This window comes from Pelodiscus sinensis, chromosome 1 (assembly GCF_049634645.1).
Source record: "Pelodiscus sinensis isolate JC-2024 chromosome 1, ASM4963464v1, whole genome shotgun sequence".
NCBI lineage: Eukaryota > Metazoa > Chordata > Testudines > Trionychidae > Pelodiscus > Pelodiscus sinensis.
The window spans coordinates 144,059,955-144,073,490 of NC_134711.1; the positions used below are offsets into that span (position 1 = coordinate 144,059,955).

The window sequence follows — 13,536 nt, forward strand, 5'->3', positions numbered from 1 at the left end:
TGCAATTGACACAGCTGAAGTTGTCGCTTAATTCCACTTTAGCCCTGCTATGTAGACGTGAAAACTCAAACTTAGAAACCCTTGTCTCTCCCTGAGATTCCTTCTCCTGGGAGCACATTCTCTCTAGTTCTATCTTATTTCCAGCATTGGCCACCTTCTCACTCAGCCCCCTTCTTTTCCTATTCCCCTTTGGGGCAGGCTGGCTGATTTCCCTGGAGCTCTCTCCTGATGTCCCAGTCCAAGGCTTAGCACGGATTTCCAAGTCTCGTTTTCCCTGGAGTGGATTGCTGGTTCCAGAAGATCACATCCACTTTCCTCAGGAGCAAGCATGCAGTCCTGGGTGGGGAATGTGGGACAGACCGGCATCTCTGGTAGTTAGACCTTCTGGATAAGACAGACAATGCTACAGACAGAGAGAAGCAACAAAAGGCCCCTCATACTCCTCTCTCAGATTAGGAGTCTGCATGTTCTGTTGACTGGTGGATGGTTTTGTCTGTAGTAAAACATCCCTCCTGGGTACTCTCCGTCTTATTATGGTTCTCCGTGGAGTGGGACAATTGGCATCCTAATGTGCAACATAAAGGTCGATTCCCCCTTACACGCACTTCACAGCTGTGACTGTGGTGCTTCACGTGCCACGTTTCCCTATGTGTGACAGATGTCTTCCCATCCCCAAGCAAAGGCAGGGCTAGGGCAGAAGCAGCTGCTTGTGTGGAAATGTACTAGCCAGTAACTCAAACGAGACCCCTCCCCTTCTGTGAAATCGCCCCTTCGCCCAAGTACCTCTGAACGCCAGTAGGAAGCGATTTGCACTGCTCTCAGGGGAAATTTGGCCCCAGGATCCTGGTGGTCATCCGACTCCCATAGCAGGGAATCCTACCAGGCACTGGGGAGGCGCATTCAGGTCCACATTACAGCAGGCCCAGAGCTGGTGTGGAAGGAGGGAGGGGGGAGAAAGGGACAACATTGCAACATCCCCACCCCCAAACCAATGTTCCCTCTAATCTTTTCCATCCAGGTGAGGAATACATTTTTTATGTGCACTGAGAAGTGCAAACGTGCACCACCACTAGAAACAAAATCTAGCTGTGGGCGCTCTGATAATCAGCTGGCGGCATCCAAATCTTTCCCGAGCGGCCACACAAGGGCACAGCTTAGATGGTTGGGGGCAGCATTTCCTGTTTTGGGTTGGGACCTCACCTAGACACACCCTGAAATTTCAGATTTTTAAAACCTTAAGACTGAAACTGACCAAAATGGACTCATTTCTTGCACTCAGTTTACCATTACCCCCATTTTGTCTCATCTGCAAACTTTCTTAGTGAAGAACGTTTTCTTCGAGGTCGCCGACAGAAGTTTTAAATTGCACAGGACCAAAGCCAATCTATAAAAGCGACGAGGAGTCCTGTGGCCAATCTATGTGAGACTACACTAGAAAGAGTGGTTGAGGATTCCTTGTTTACAGTTTCAGTTTGAGACCTACCATGTTAATCTAATCTTTCTAGTATTTTAGATCAAAATGCCGTGTGGTACCAAGTCTAAAAAAACTATACCAGACTCTATTACCTTTATCAACCAAACCTTTACTCCAAAAAGATCAAGTTAGAAAGGATCTATTTTCCATAAACTCATGTTGATTGGCATTAGATATATTACTAGACTTAATTAATAAAGAATTAAAGGAGGGTATCAGCTGCTCCAGTATCTTGCCCAGTATCAATGTCAGACTGACCAGGCCTGTAGTTACCCAGGTCAGCCCATTTACCCTTTTTAAATATTGACACAATATTAGTTTGTCTTGCAGTCTTTTGTAACTACCCAAGGGTTCCAACTCCTGGAATCATCATGTGAGCAGCTCAGCTTTCGTTTAAAATATAAAGTAAAATGTAAGCCCTCATGGTTGCAGAGCAAAGCCTGAAAAGGTGAAATCTAACCACTCACACACACAAAATGTCAGAGAAATAGAACCCAGAACAGATTCATTTACAAGATCTCATTATTTTAAGCCAATTGCAGGATTTTTAATACACGGGATTGGCAATACCGTTGTAATTTATATCCCAAGTGCACCATAGGATTGGACGGCATGAGAGAGAGGTCTCTTACTGCACATGCTTAACTAACGTGTATCATGAGTTGAGAGAGACGGTTTTCACATACACCAGGTTTTTACAGTTTCCTGGGGCATTCTGCAGCATAATTACCTGGAGGCCACAGTGTGCCAATTAAACCTTAAAAGGCAGCACAGCATTTCTAATCCCAAGCATTCAAAGGTGTCACCCACAAATCACAAGATTGTCTGAAGACCACAAGAGAATATATTTTGGATTCTTTGCATTCGCCTTCAAGGTGCTCTCATTTCATATTTTTCCTCCACAATCACTAGGGTTGCCAGATGGTTTCAACAAAAATACTGGACACACTTGACATTACATCACAATCGACATTACATCTTATTTAGAAAATACCCAACATTTATATTTTCTCGTTTATATTTTCTCAATTTGTTCCCCGAACAGAAAGCTCAAATACTGGACTGTCTGGTTCAAAACCGGACACCTGGCAACCCTAACAACCATGAGGGCTAGAAACTTACTTTAAAAACAAAGCAGAGTTTCTCATGTAATAATAGGACTCCAGAGCTGGAGCGGTCAGAAAAAAGCCCCCATCAATATCACTAGAGCTGGCAGCACAAAGGGGACTATCAGAGGAACTGGGAGTCCAGTCGGCTCCTAGTTGTTGCAACAGAAGAGGGGCAGGCCAGAAGAGATGGGCCACCCCTCATGCTGAGTGATGGGATTAAGTCTGCCTGCGCTCAAGCATAGACAGCACATGGGCAACAGGAGAAGTCTTCCATTGATCTAATTACTGCCTTTCCGGAAGGCTGATTACCTATGCCAAGGAGAAAAGCCTCTAGCTATGTTGGTAGTGTCTATGCTGAAACATAGGGATGAGATGGGGAAAGGCCAGAAATATGGAGGGATGGGAACACTGGGTGGGAGATATAATGTAACAGAAGAGTCTGAGTGAGAGGAAGGCAGAAGGGGAGACAGAAATACAGTGTTGAATTGAATGGGGGTGACTGAGTGGGGGAAACTAAACAGAGAAGGAGCAAGAGATTAAGTGGGAAGGAAAGCAGAGGACAGAGAGCACGCGTGAGGAGGGGACAGAGTTGGCATCTGAGTGTTCTCTCTAAAGAAGAGTTAACTTGCCTGCTTTCTTTCCTGATCTTGCCTTAAAATTGCAAGAATGTGGCAGCACAGCATCAGCCCTCTAATTTATTAATTCCATCCCATCCCACCAGCCCACAGAACAAAAGCATCTGTGTTTGTTCAAGAGGAGCGCATGAAGGGCCTTATTCATATCAGAGCTGGAGAGAGAAGCCAGCAGATACAGGAAAGTCATCAGTGCCTCGCTCCTTTTCACCTTTGTGTGGACTGGGGGAAAAAAAGCCCCTGGAGATAAAAGGCAACAACTGTAATGTATCAGGAAAGAATCGAAATGAGATCACCGCCAGGGACAGTCAGTTTGGGTTTCTCAATGAGACAGCAGCCACCTTGGCCTGGCTGTACCAGTGGAGCTGGTTGCAGGAGACAGCTGGTTCCCTTGCTTCTCCTTACGATGGCTCAGCTTGGTCACTAGGGGACAATATTTTGGCTGGAACTGTTCTTTCCCACCCATGTGCAGCCCTTCTTGTGTTCTGGAAGGCCTGAAGCACCTATCCCAAACAGCCCACTGCTGTGGCCTACCATTAGACACATAATTCACTAAATCTATGGGCTAGAAAAGGGAGCATCATTGTGAGCTTTGGTTGTTATTAATCGATAGCTCCTTTCACTAGGGTTTTAGAGCACTTTGTGACTAGCAATTACACCTTGCAAAGCCCCGGAAGTAACTCAGTATTATCATCCATGTTTATTTTTACAGATGGAGAAACTGAGGCTCAATGAAGTGACTTGTTCAAAGCTACCCTGTGGGCAGATGCTGGTACAGAACCCAGCTCTGCTCCAACAAGAGGTGCCATAGGCTTTCTAACAAACATGAGGGGTAAGGCAATACCAGTTGTGCATCTGCTCTGAAGGATTGTACCTGCAGAAGCATGCTGCCCCCAATGCCAAAGCAAGGGTTGGTTCTGTATTGATGCAGAGGAAATTGAGCCTGCAAAACCACTGCCATTCCTGTTTTCTTTGGAGAGCAGCAACCCTACATATATCGGACAAGATCAGCCCTGCTTAGCTTGCAAGAGGAGCACACAACACTGTTTGACATGTTAAACTCATTCCAGCACCTCTACAAATCCAATTGCTCTCCATACCCACCAGACACATGTCCATTTAAAAACACATCTTTCAACAGGAGTTTAAATTTTTGGATGTTAACTCATTACTTGGCTTGGTTAGAGAGGCAGGGAGTAGCTGAAATAGCTGCCATGACCTCAGTGCCGGAGATAATGGAAAAATACCAGGCTTTGTATCATTCTTTAACTGGCACCTCAAAACGCTTAAGGCTGTAGATAGCTATTGAGTAGCACAAGCAGAGGTGACTGCTGCAGCCTAGGCAGCACTGGACCAGTGCAGATCAAATCAGAACCACCCTGACCAAGGCTCCCTATAAGCTGTGTGCTTCTGTGGCCACTAATGAAAGAGATTCCAGTGCTGCCCAGCTGATTATCAGAGGGCCCACAGCAAGGTGTTTTTATTTCTACTGATGGTGCACCATCACACATGCCTTGGTGCACATAAAAAGTTATTCTGCACATGGATAGAAAGGATTAGAGGGAACACTGACCCATCCCTTCTCAAGAAGCAGATGCTGAAGGCAAAGTGAATCTGTTCTGAGGACTGAAAATAAGGTTGAAGAACTGAATTATGTCCCATTCAAGTGAACCGAGGCATTTCCAGATTGAATCAGTTCTGAGATCCAGGTAGGCCAATATCTTTCTCTCAGACCAGATGCTCCAGAGGAAAGAGCAAGAAATCCTATGAGGAGCAATTATGGAAGCTTCTTCCTAATGTTAGGCCGGTAGCAGCTGGCTTAGGCCCAAACGCATAAGAGTTTAGAGTCATTCTACAATTGCGGTTCTATTAAACATAAGCGTGGCTGTTTCATTAGGCATCTAAATGGCTCATGATTTCCAGAATCCTAGTAAGCTCTTAGCTTCAATGGGTAACTGTCTGCACAGCAAAGAAATTCCCACATCTGGCCCATGCTGGACTGTTTCATTGCTATCCATACCCACCAGAGTCCAGCTGGAGTTCAAGCTCCAGCTGGACTCTGAGCTCTGGGATCCTCCCACCGCACTCTTTGCTACAGTCCAGTGTCCAGTCTGAGCCTAGAAGCCTACACTTCAAGAGGCAGTGAAGCAGTCTGAGCCCCCGTGAGTCCAAGTTGGCTGGCACAGGCCAACTGCAGGTATCTAATTGCTGCACAGACATGCTCTTTTACACAACTGAGCCTACAGAACTCCCTGTCATAAGTAGTCAGTGGGTATTTCCTTTCACTAATATGGTCTTTCAAAGTCCCATAGTAAAAGAACAAAGGGAAAAGGGTGACTAGACGTGTCAGTCTATCTACTCTGTGGCATTGGTTTTCATATTTTATCATACCCTCTCTTATGTTCTCTTCTCCACAGGAAATACCTCAATCTTTGAATCCCACCCCAATGTATGAGGCAATGTCTCATTTTTGCAAGTCAGCTTGTAAAGAGCTGGACTTCAATCAAAAGTCAGGGATGTGAGTGTCCTAGAAGTCTGGATCTGGATCCAAACACTGCATCTCTACTCAGGACATTTTTAGCACTAATGTGCAGTCTCAAGAAATTTGCATCAGGCTATTTTTATTTCCTCCTGAAGGATCCCCAAGCACTTCACAAGCTAGACAGACAACACCACTACTATGCAGATGCTCAGGGTGTGGTGGAAGGCAACTAAACAGTACAGCATGTTCAGAAACAGTGGGGAGGGAAAATCTTTGCCAAGAAGAGCGGGATAAATTCCAGCTCTTAAGAGAAGGATGTTGGAACCTTAATGTCTCTGACAAGAATAAAGTATTTTAACACCAAAATCCTCACATATATTAAATTGCATGGATCTCACTTGCTTTAATTTAGGGCTTATTTACAATTAAAACACTGTAGCTATACCATTCTATTGCTTAGTGAAGATGCTACTTCTGCTGAAAGGACAGCTTCTCCCATCAGCATAAGTACGCCTCCTTCCTGAGAGGCAGTGGCTATGTCCAGGAGAGAAGCCCTCCACCTGACAGGGTGCTGTTCACACCCCAGTTAGGTTGGTATAACTGCATTGCACAGGGATATGGATTTTCTGCAGCCCCAAAAGATGTAGTTACACAGACTTAAGTTGGTAGTATAGCCTAAGCCTTAAGCCAAGTCTATACTAGTCCCAGAAGGTCGGCTTAAGGTACGCAGATAACGTAGCTGGAGTTGATGTACCTTAAGCCAAGCTCGGTGCCATCTCCACAGTGGGAGATCGATAGGAGCAAACACTCCCATGGACTTCCCTTACTCCTCACAAATCAAGGACTACCGACGCTGACTGGGGCACCCTCAGTGTTCCATTTAGCAGGTCTTTACTAGACCTGCTAAATTAAATACCAGAAGACTGATCTCCGGCATGGTAAGTAAAGACGTGGCCTTAGAAAGATTAAAGGATCAAGTTTAAAGGATCAAGTTTATTACAAGTCATTCAGCCACAATTAGAGGCATTTATCTGAGGAGGACTGAATCCCCTTCATGAAGTATAGTGGAGCCTGCTCAGCTTACTTCCCAGACAAGAATGGGGTTACAATAATGTGCCTATGGATGCGAACAGGGTAAATAGGAAAAACAAAGTTTGTATTTGTAGCACAAGCTGAAACTCTTAACTGGGACTCTCTCGTCTGACAATATCTCTGGTCTGACATGAATGTTACAAGATCAGAGAATCCCGGTGGAGAGTCAGCAGCAGAGATCCCTGCGGGGCCAGAAGGGCAGTGGGCTGCCTGCAGCGAATTGATGGCAGGGTTGCCCAGCAGGTTTGGGAGACCTGGCACATGGCTGTCCAGTGGAGCTGGGAGCTGTAGTAGCTTGGTGAGGCACAGAGCCATGGCATGGTCCCGGAGCCCCAGCACGGTATGTGTGGCTGCCCTGCAGGTCCCGAGTCCTAGCATGGCACAGGCAGATGCCCCGTCGACCCCGGAGCCACAGCAGTGATGGCTGTCCAGCAGGGTTGACAGGGCCAGCAAGAGGTGGGGAGCCAGCCAGCAGGCCAATGGCCATGCCAGGGGAGCTAGTGGCAGGGATCCAAAAATGATATCTCTTGGTCCATCAAAATCCCTCATCCAGGACTGGTCACGTCCCAAGGGCGCCAGACCAGGGAGGGCCAACCAGTACTCTAGGGTATGTCTACACTACAGCGCTAATTCGAACTAACTTAGTTCGAATTAGTTAATTCGAACTAAGCTAATTCGAACTAACACAGCTAGAACTAAAAACTAGTTCGAATTAGCGTTTTGCTAATTCGAACTAGTGCGTCCACATTAAGTGGACCCTGAAGCGGGGTTAAGGATGGCTGGAAGCAGTGCCGGCAGGGCATCAGAGGAGGACTTAGAGCGTGGAGATGCTTTCTCAGGCTAGCCGAGGGCTGTGCTTAAAGGGTCCCGACCCACACCCCAGACAGTTCTCAGGGGTGCCCCGCTTGCAAAGCAGTCCTGGCTTGGAGTGCCCTGAGAGCCCACACTGGGCAGAGTACTGTGATGTGCCATCAGACCGGCTGCACTTGCCGCAGGCTGCCATCTGGGGAGAGGGGGCAAATGGGGGGCTGCAGGAGAGCTTCCACCCCCAGAAGCCCGCAGAGCCAGCCCAGTCCTCCCCATCGGGGGCTCGTACCCCATTCCACCCTCACCTCCTTCCACTTACCCTTCCCTAGCCCCCCTTCCTGATGTACAAAATAAAGATAACAAAACTGGGGGAGACTGGGAAAAGGAGGTGGGAGAGGGGAAGAGAGAGGCTGGGAGAGGAGAGGGCAACTAAAATGATCAGGGGTTGGGAACAGGTCCCATATGAAGAGAGGCTAAAGAGATTGGGACTGTTCAGCTTAGAAAAGAGGAGACGGAGGGGGGGACAGGATAGAGGTCTCTAAAAGCAGGAGTTGGGTGGAGACGGTGCATATAGAAAAGTTCTTCATTAGTTCCCATAAAGAAGGACTAGAGGACACCAAAGGAAAGGAATGGGTAGCAGGCTTCAAACTAGTAACAGAAAGTTCTTCTTCACAAAGCAAAGAGTCAACCTGCGGAACTCCTTGCTGCAGGAGGCTGTGAAGGCTACAACTAGAACAGAGTTTAAAGGGAAGTGAGATCAAGTCATGGAGATTGAGTCCATGGAGTGGTATTAGCCAGGGGGTAGGAGTGGTGTCCCTGCCCAAGGTTTGTGGAAGGCTGGAGAGGGATGGCACGAGACAAATGGCTTGGTCACTGTCTTCAGTCCATCCCCTCCAGGGTCCCTAGGGTTGGCCGCTGTCGGCAGACAGGCTACTGGGCTAGATGGACCTTTGGTCTGACCCAGGACGGCCATTGTAAGCTCAGGGCTCAGGGTTGGGGGTCTCAGTGGACCCCCTTGATTCTCTTGCACACCTGCTCCTGGGTGGCCAGGCTGGCAGCTCTCCTGCCCAAGCCGGCCACTTTCCTGTGCCTAGTGCGGAGATCGTGGACAAAGTCCACAATGTCCGCACTAGCCCAGGCGGGTGCCCGCCTCTTGCGGTCCCGGGCAAGCTCCCAGGAGCCGCCAGCCTGGTCCCAGGAAGAGGGGGAGGGCTGGGGGGCATCAGGTGGGTGGCTCGATCCGTGCCAGGTGCAGGCACCGTAGCCAGCCCGTGCCCCTTTAAGGGGTCCGTGGCCGGGGGGGGGGGGGGGGGCAGTAGAGTTTCCCTGGTGTTGGCCAGAGTGGCCACCAGGGAAACCTGGGGAGGGCTAGCCTCCCACTAGTTCGAATTAAGGGGCTACACACCCCTTAATTCGAACTAGCTAGTTCGAACTAGGCTTAATCCTCGTGGAATGAGGATTACCTAGTTCGAACTAAGCGCTCCGTTAGTTCGAATTAAATTCGAACTAACGGAGCGCTAGTGTAGCGCCTATGAAAGTTAGTTCGAACTAACTTTGTAGTGTAGACATACCCCTAGTGATTAGGGACCCCTAGTCATGGACCAAGGACTCTGGGGCTCACCTGTGCCTTATATTGACTAGTCTTCCATTGAACCAATGCTCCCAGCAATTTTTAACAGATCTTTTTGTTGGCCATGATGAATTCAGCATTGAGCTACTTTCCAGCCTTGAGCCTGGGGTGGGAGTCTGACAATCTGGGCTGCATTCCCAGCTCTGCTACCATAAGACCTGGGGCAGATCTGTACTGCAGTGTCTTCATGTATCAAATGGGGAGTCCTACTGACCTGTAGAACTTTGTGAGGGGAGAGGGACTGCAAAGGAGAACTCTGGAACTGTCAAGCACTCTTATGCTGGAGGGGTGATGACCGAGACAGGCAAACAGGAGTATTAGACTTGGGACCAGCCCCAAAGGGCAGCCTTGGGTTTTTATGCTGTCATTGTTCGGGGTGTCAGAACCCCTGGGCTGTGTCTACACTGGGCCACTTATTCCGGAAAATCAGCTGCTTTTCCGGAATAAGCTGCGAGCTGTCTACACTGGCCCTTGAATTTCCGGAAAAGCAACGATGCTCTACTGTACAAAAACAGCCGCTATTCCGGAAAAACTATTCTGCTCCCTCTCGGGCATAAGTCCTTATTCCGGAACACTGTTCTGGAAAAGGGCCAGTGTAGACAGCCCAGTAGTCTTTTCCGGAAAAAAGCCCCGATCGCCATTTTCGCGATCGGGGCTTTTTTCCGATCGGGGCTCTTTTCCGGAAAAGCGCGTCTACATTGGCCACAGACGCTTTTCTGGAAAAAGGGCTTTTCCGGAAAAGCAGCCTGCCAATGTAGATGCTCCTTTTCCGGAAAAACTGAAAACGGAATAGTATTCCGTTTTAAGCATTTCCGGAAATTCATGCCAGTGTAGACACAGCCCTGGTGTTGGGTTAGGCCCATTTCCACAGACAGTGGGATTCTTCTCCCATCATAATGTGCTGAATTACACAACAGGGATGAGGATACATGAGATATTCTCTGGGTACACGTGGAAGACTAACTCCAGAGCTGTCTCTGAGCATTTCTGGATGCCCAGTGTAAGGGGAGTGTGTAGTAGCATATTTCTCACAACCATTAGTGGCTTTCATGATGCAGGTAAGGATTTCTCCTATCTCCCCTGCCACACGGCCCTTGGAGCAGAGAATCTGACCTAGGAAGCAAAAGAACCTGCTGTGGTGAGGTCGGATATGAGTCAGAGGGACTGGAATCAGCCATTCTGCTGGTGCTGATAATAGGGGTGAATTCAGGCTGGAAGCAGAGACCCTGTGGACATTGGTTATGGATTGTAGGGAGGCTAAAAGCAGGAGTGCCCTGGCCACACTAGGCCATGCTGCATTCAGGTGCGGGGCTGCAGCTGTGGTAGGCAAACCCTCACTAGCTTTGATCTAGCTAACACAGCTAAAAAAAGAGCAATGGAAAAGGATTGGTAGCATGAGTTTTGCTATGGACTGTAGAGGCCACCTCGGAACCCTGAGTACTGTACTTGTATTGCTTGCGTGCATTAGAGCCTGTGCTGCTGCAGCCTCATTAGGGATGTAAAGGATTAACTGGTTACCCAGTAAGCAGCAGCCTTACCAGCATGCATCACCAGTTAACTGGTGGCTCAGCTGGGCCAGAGCAATCCCCACCCATAATATGCTCTAGCCGGGGAGCTGCTCCAGGGTTAGCTGGTAAAACATAGTATTTAACTAGTTAACTTTTTAACTGGGAATGTACATCCTTAATCCTCACTGCTATGCGCAGTGTGCTAGCTAGTTTAAAAGCTAGAGCAGGTGTGCCTGCCCAACTGTAACAGCATCTAGAGCAGGTGTGCCTGTCCAACAGCATCTTGCCTCTTGAAGTATGCCTTTGCTGTCCTGGCACTTGTTGAAATGAAGGGGAGGGCCTTTCAAAACTACTGTGGGTAGGGGCTAGTGGCAACAAGTTGAGTGTGCACAGTCAATGGATTTTGTATATTAAAACAAATACCATTTTAATTATTTGGTGTCTACAGCTTGAACCTCTCTTGTCTGGTAACATCAGTGGTCCGGCATGATTTTTAGTTAGCCAGATGTCCACTTATCATGGATGTGGCCAAGTTTCCCACAGTCCCCAGTCCTAGCTTTCAGTGTTCTGTGCTGTTATTTAGCTCTAATTTATCCCTAAGGCTGTGTCTAGACTGGCCAGTTTTTCAGCAAAATCAGCTGCTTTTGCAGAAAAACTTGCCAGTTGTCTACACTGGCCCCTTGAATTTCCACAAGAACACAGACGATCTCATGTAAGATCATCAGTGTTCTTGCAGAAATACTGTGCTGCTCCCGTTCGGGCAAAAGCCCTCTTGCGCAAATCATTTGCGCAAGAGGGCCAGTGTAGACAGCACAGTATTGTTTTGCGCAAAAAAGCCCCGATGGCTAAAATGGCGATCAGGGCTTTTTTGTGGAAAACCGCGTCTAGATTGGCCATGGACGCTTTTCCGCAAAAAGTGCTTTTGCGGAAAAGCATCCTGCCAATCTAGACGTGTTTTTCCGAAAATGCTTTTAACTGAAAATTTTCGTTAAAAGCATTTCTGGAAAATCATGCCAGTGTAGACGTAGCCTAAATGTCTTCTAAGAGCCCAGTAAGCAGTGGAAATATTGATCAATATTGTCTAGCAATATTTCCTTCCTGTGATTTGACAAATTATCTGGTTTGGCACCAGTCAAGTCCTGCAGGTGCCTGATTAGAGAGATTCAACCTGTATTTCAGTCCTTAAAACTCCCCTGCTCCTACAGGGCAATTGCTGCTAAATAACTCAGGTGGGTGGAATGTAAGGGCCCAAGGGCTGTGTATGCTGAAGGTGTGTTTCTCTAGGCCTCTTTGGAAGAAGTACTTGTTCTTGAGTCCTCTGCAGCTCATTGTATCTTTCAAATACCTCAAAAACCAAAGGTCCATGTGTCCTGTTTGCACCTTAAACATCCCGGGCTACGTCTACCCTGGCATGATTTTCCAAAAATGCTTTTAACGGAAAAGTTTTCTGTTAAAAGCATTTCCGCAAAAACACGTCTAGATTGGCAGGATGCTTTTCCGCAAAAGCACTTTTTGCGGAAAAGCGTCCATGGCCAATCTAGACGCGGTTTTCCACAAAAAAGCCCCGATCGCCATTTTCACGATCGGGGCTTTTTTGCAGAAAACAGTACTATGATGTCTACACTGGCCCTTTTGCACAAAAGTTTTTCGGAAAAAGACTTTTGCCCGAACGGGAGCAGCATAGTATTTCCAGAAAAGCACTGACGATCTTACATGAGATCGGCAGTGCTTTTCTGGAAATTCAAGGGGCCAGTGTAAACAGCTGACAAGTTTTTCCGCAAAAGCAGATGATTTTGCGGAAAAACTTGCCAGTCTAGACACAGCCCCCCTGTCCCTTTCCTTAAGGGTAGGCATTTGCCCCAGTGTTCTTGGACAATTCTTTACCTTCTTCCTCATTGCCATGAAGTGCGTTGCAAGACTGGCTGCTGTCCTTCTCTTCAGAGGTGTCTGCATTTCAGTGGTGCTCTGCAGAAGTGGCTTGTTTAGCGCTCTGGTGCCAGGGTCCTTACATTAAAGTGTAAATAATTCATTAATTGTTTATTACTTGGCTCCTTTGCCACGTTCAATGTAGCTACTCTGCTTTAATCAGTATCAATTGATTTCTGAAAAAACCAGAATATTGAGTGCTTGCCACTATGCATACCCATGACACAGACTAACTGTGGAGCCCTTATTCAGTGCAGAGTTAAGTGCATCGAAAGTGGTTGCTGCTGTTCCTAGGAGACTGGTTGTGCACTTTTACCCCTCATAGGGCACATACAGAAGTTACTCCGAATAGCACTTAGGTATTCTTCATATCACATGTGACATTAACAACCACTTCCCTGTAATTCACAGATAAAACAAAAGCGGTCCTAAGATAGTATCTCACTGCGGGACTTGGAATGGCGGGGAAACAGGTCCAGAAACAGGTGGCTAGAAACAGGTCCAGCTTCACCCTACACGGTTTTGCTATTGCCCCTCCATCCTGCTGTGCTACTTCTGGGTTCCTCACACAGTTCTGACAGTGCCCCTCACTCCTGCCCCTAAGTTGTTTGTGCCCCTGCCCAGCTATTCCACTCCTGGATGCCACAGAAGCTCTGCCCGTGGACTTCATTCCTGCTTTGTAATCTCCTCTACTGCTGCAAGCCTGCCTCCCCCTGTCAGTGCACCTATCTCCTGAATTACAATTGCTTCGCCTCTGCTGGAACACCGTGCTGCTTTCAATGCACCTGTCTGACTTGTAACATCCACCTGCCCTATGGCCTCTCACAGGCACTCTACTTGAAGACCAGTGGAAACAAGGTACAGGCCTCCAGAGCC

The 13,536-nt window shown here is 47.7% G+C and overlaps 1 protein-coding gene and 1 long non-coding RNA gene across 5 annotated transcripts in view; one reads left to right on the forward strand and one right to left on the reverse strand.

Annotated features, from left to right (window-relative positions):
- Positions 1-13,536, forward strand: part of LOC142819350 (uncharacterized) — a 64,405-nt gene that overhangs the window by 44,639 nt on the left and 6,230 nt on the right. The window lies entirely within an intron of this gene.
- Positions 1-13,536, reverse strand: part of LOC102453546 (galactosylgalactosylxylosylprotein 3-beta-glucuronosyltransferase 1-like) — a 42,953-nt gene that overhangs the window by 27,503 nt on the left and 1,914 nt on the right. For 3 of the 4 annotated variants that reach the window (XM_014577800.3, XM_025188945.2, XM_006112244.4), the window contains exon 2: positions 12,619-12,738. The exons of the other annotated variant lie outside the window; for it this stretch is intronic. The gene's annotated coding sequence lies outside the window, so the exon portion shown is untranslated. The remainder of the gene's footprint in view (positions 1-12,618; positions 12,739-13,536) is intronic. 4 annotated transcript variants of the gene reach the window in all.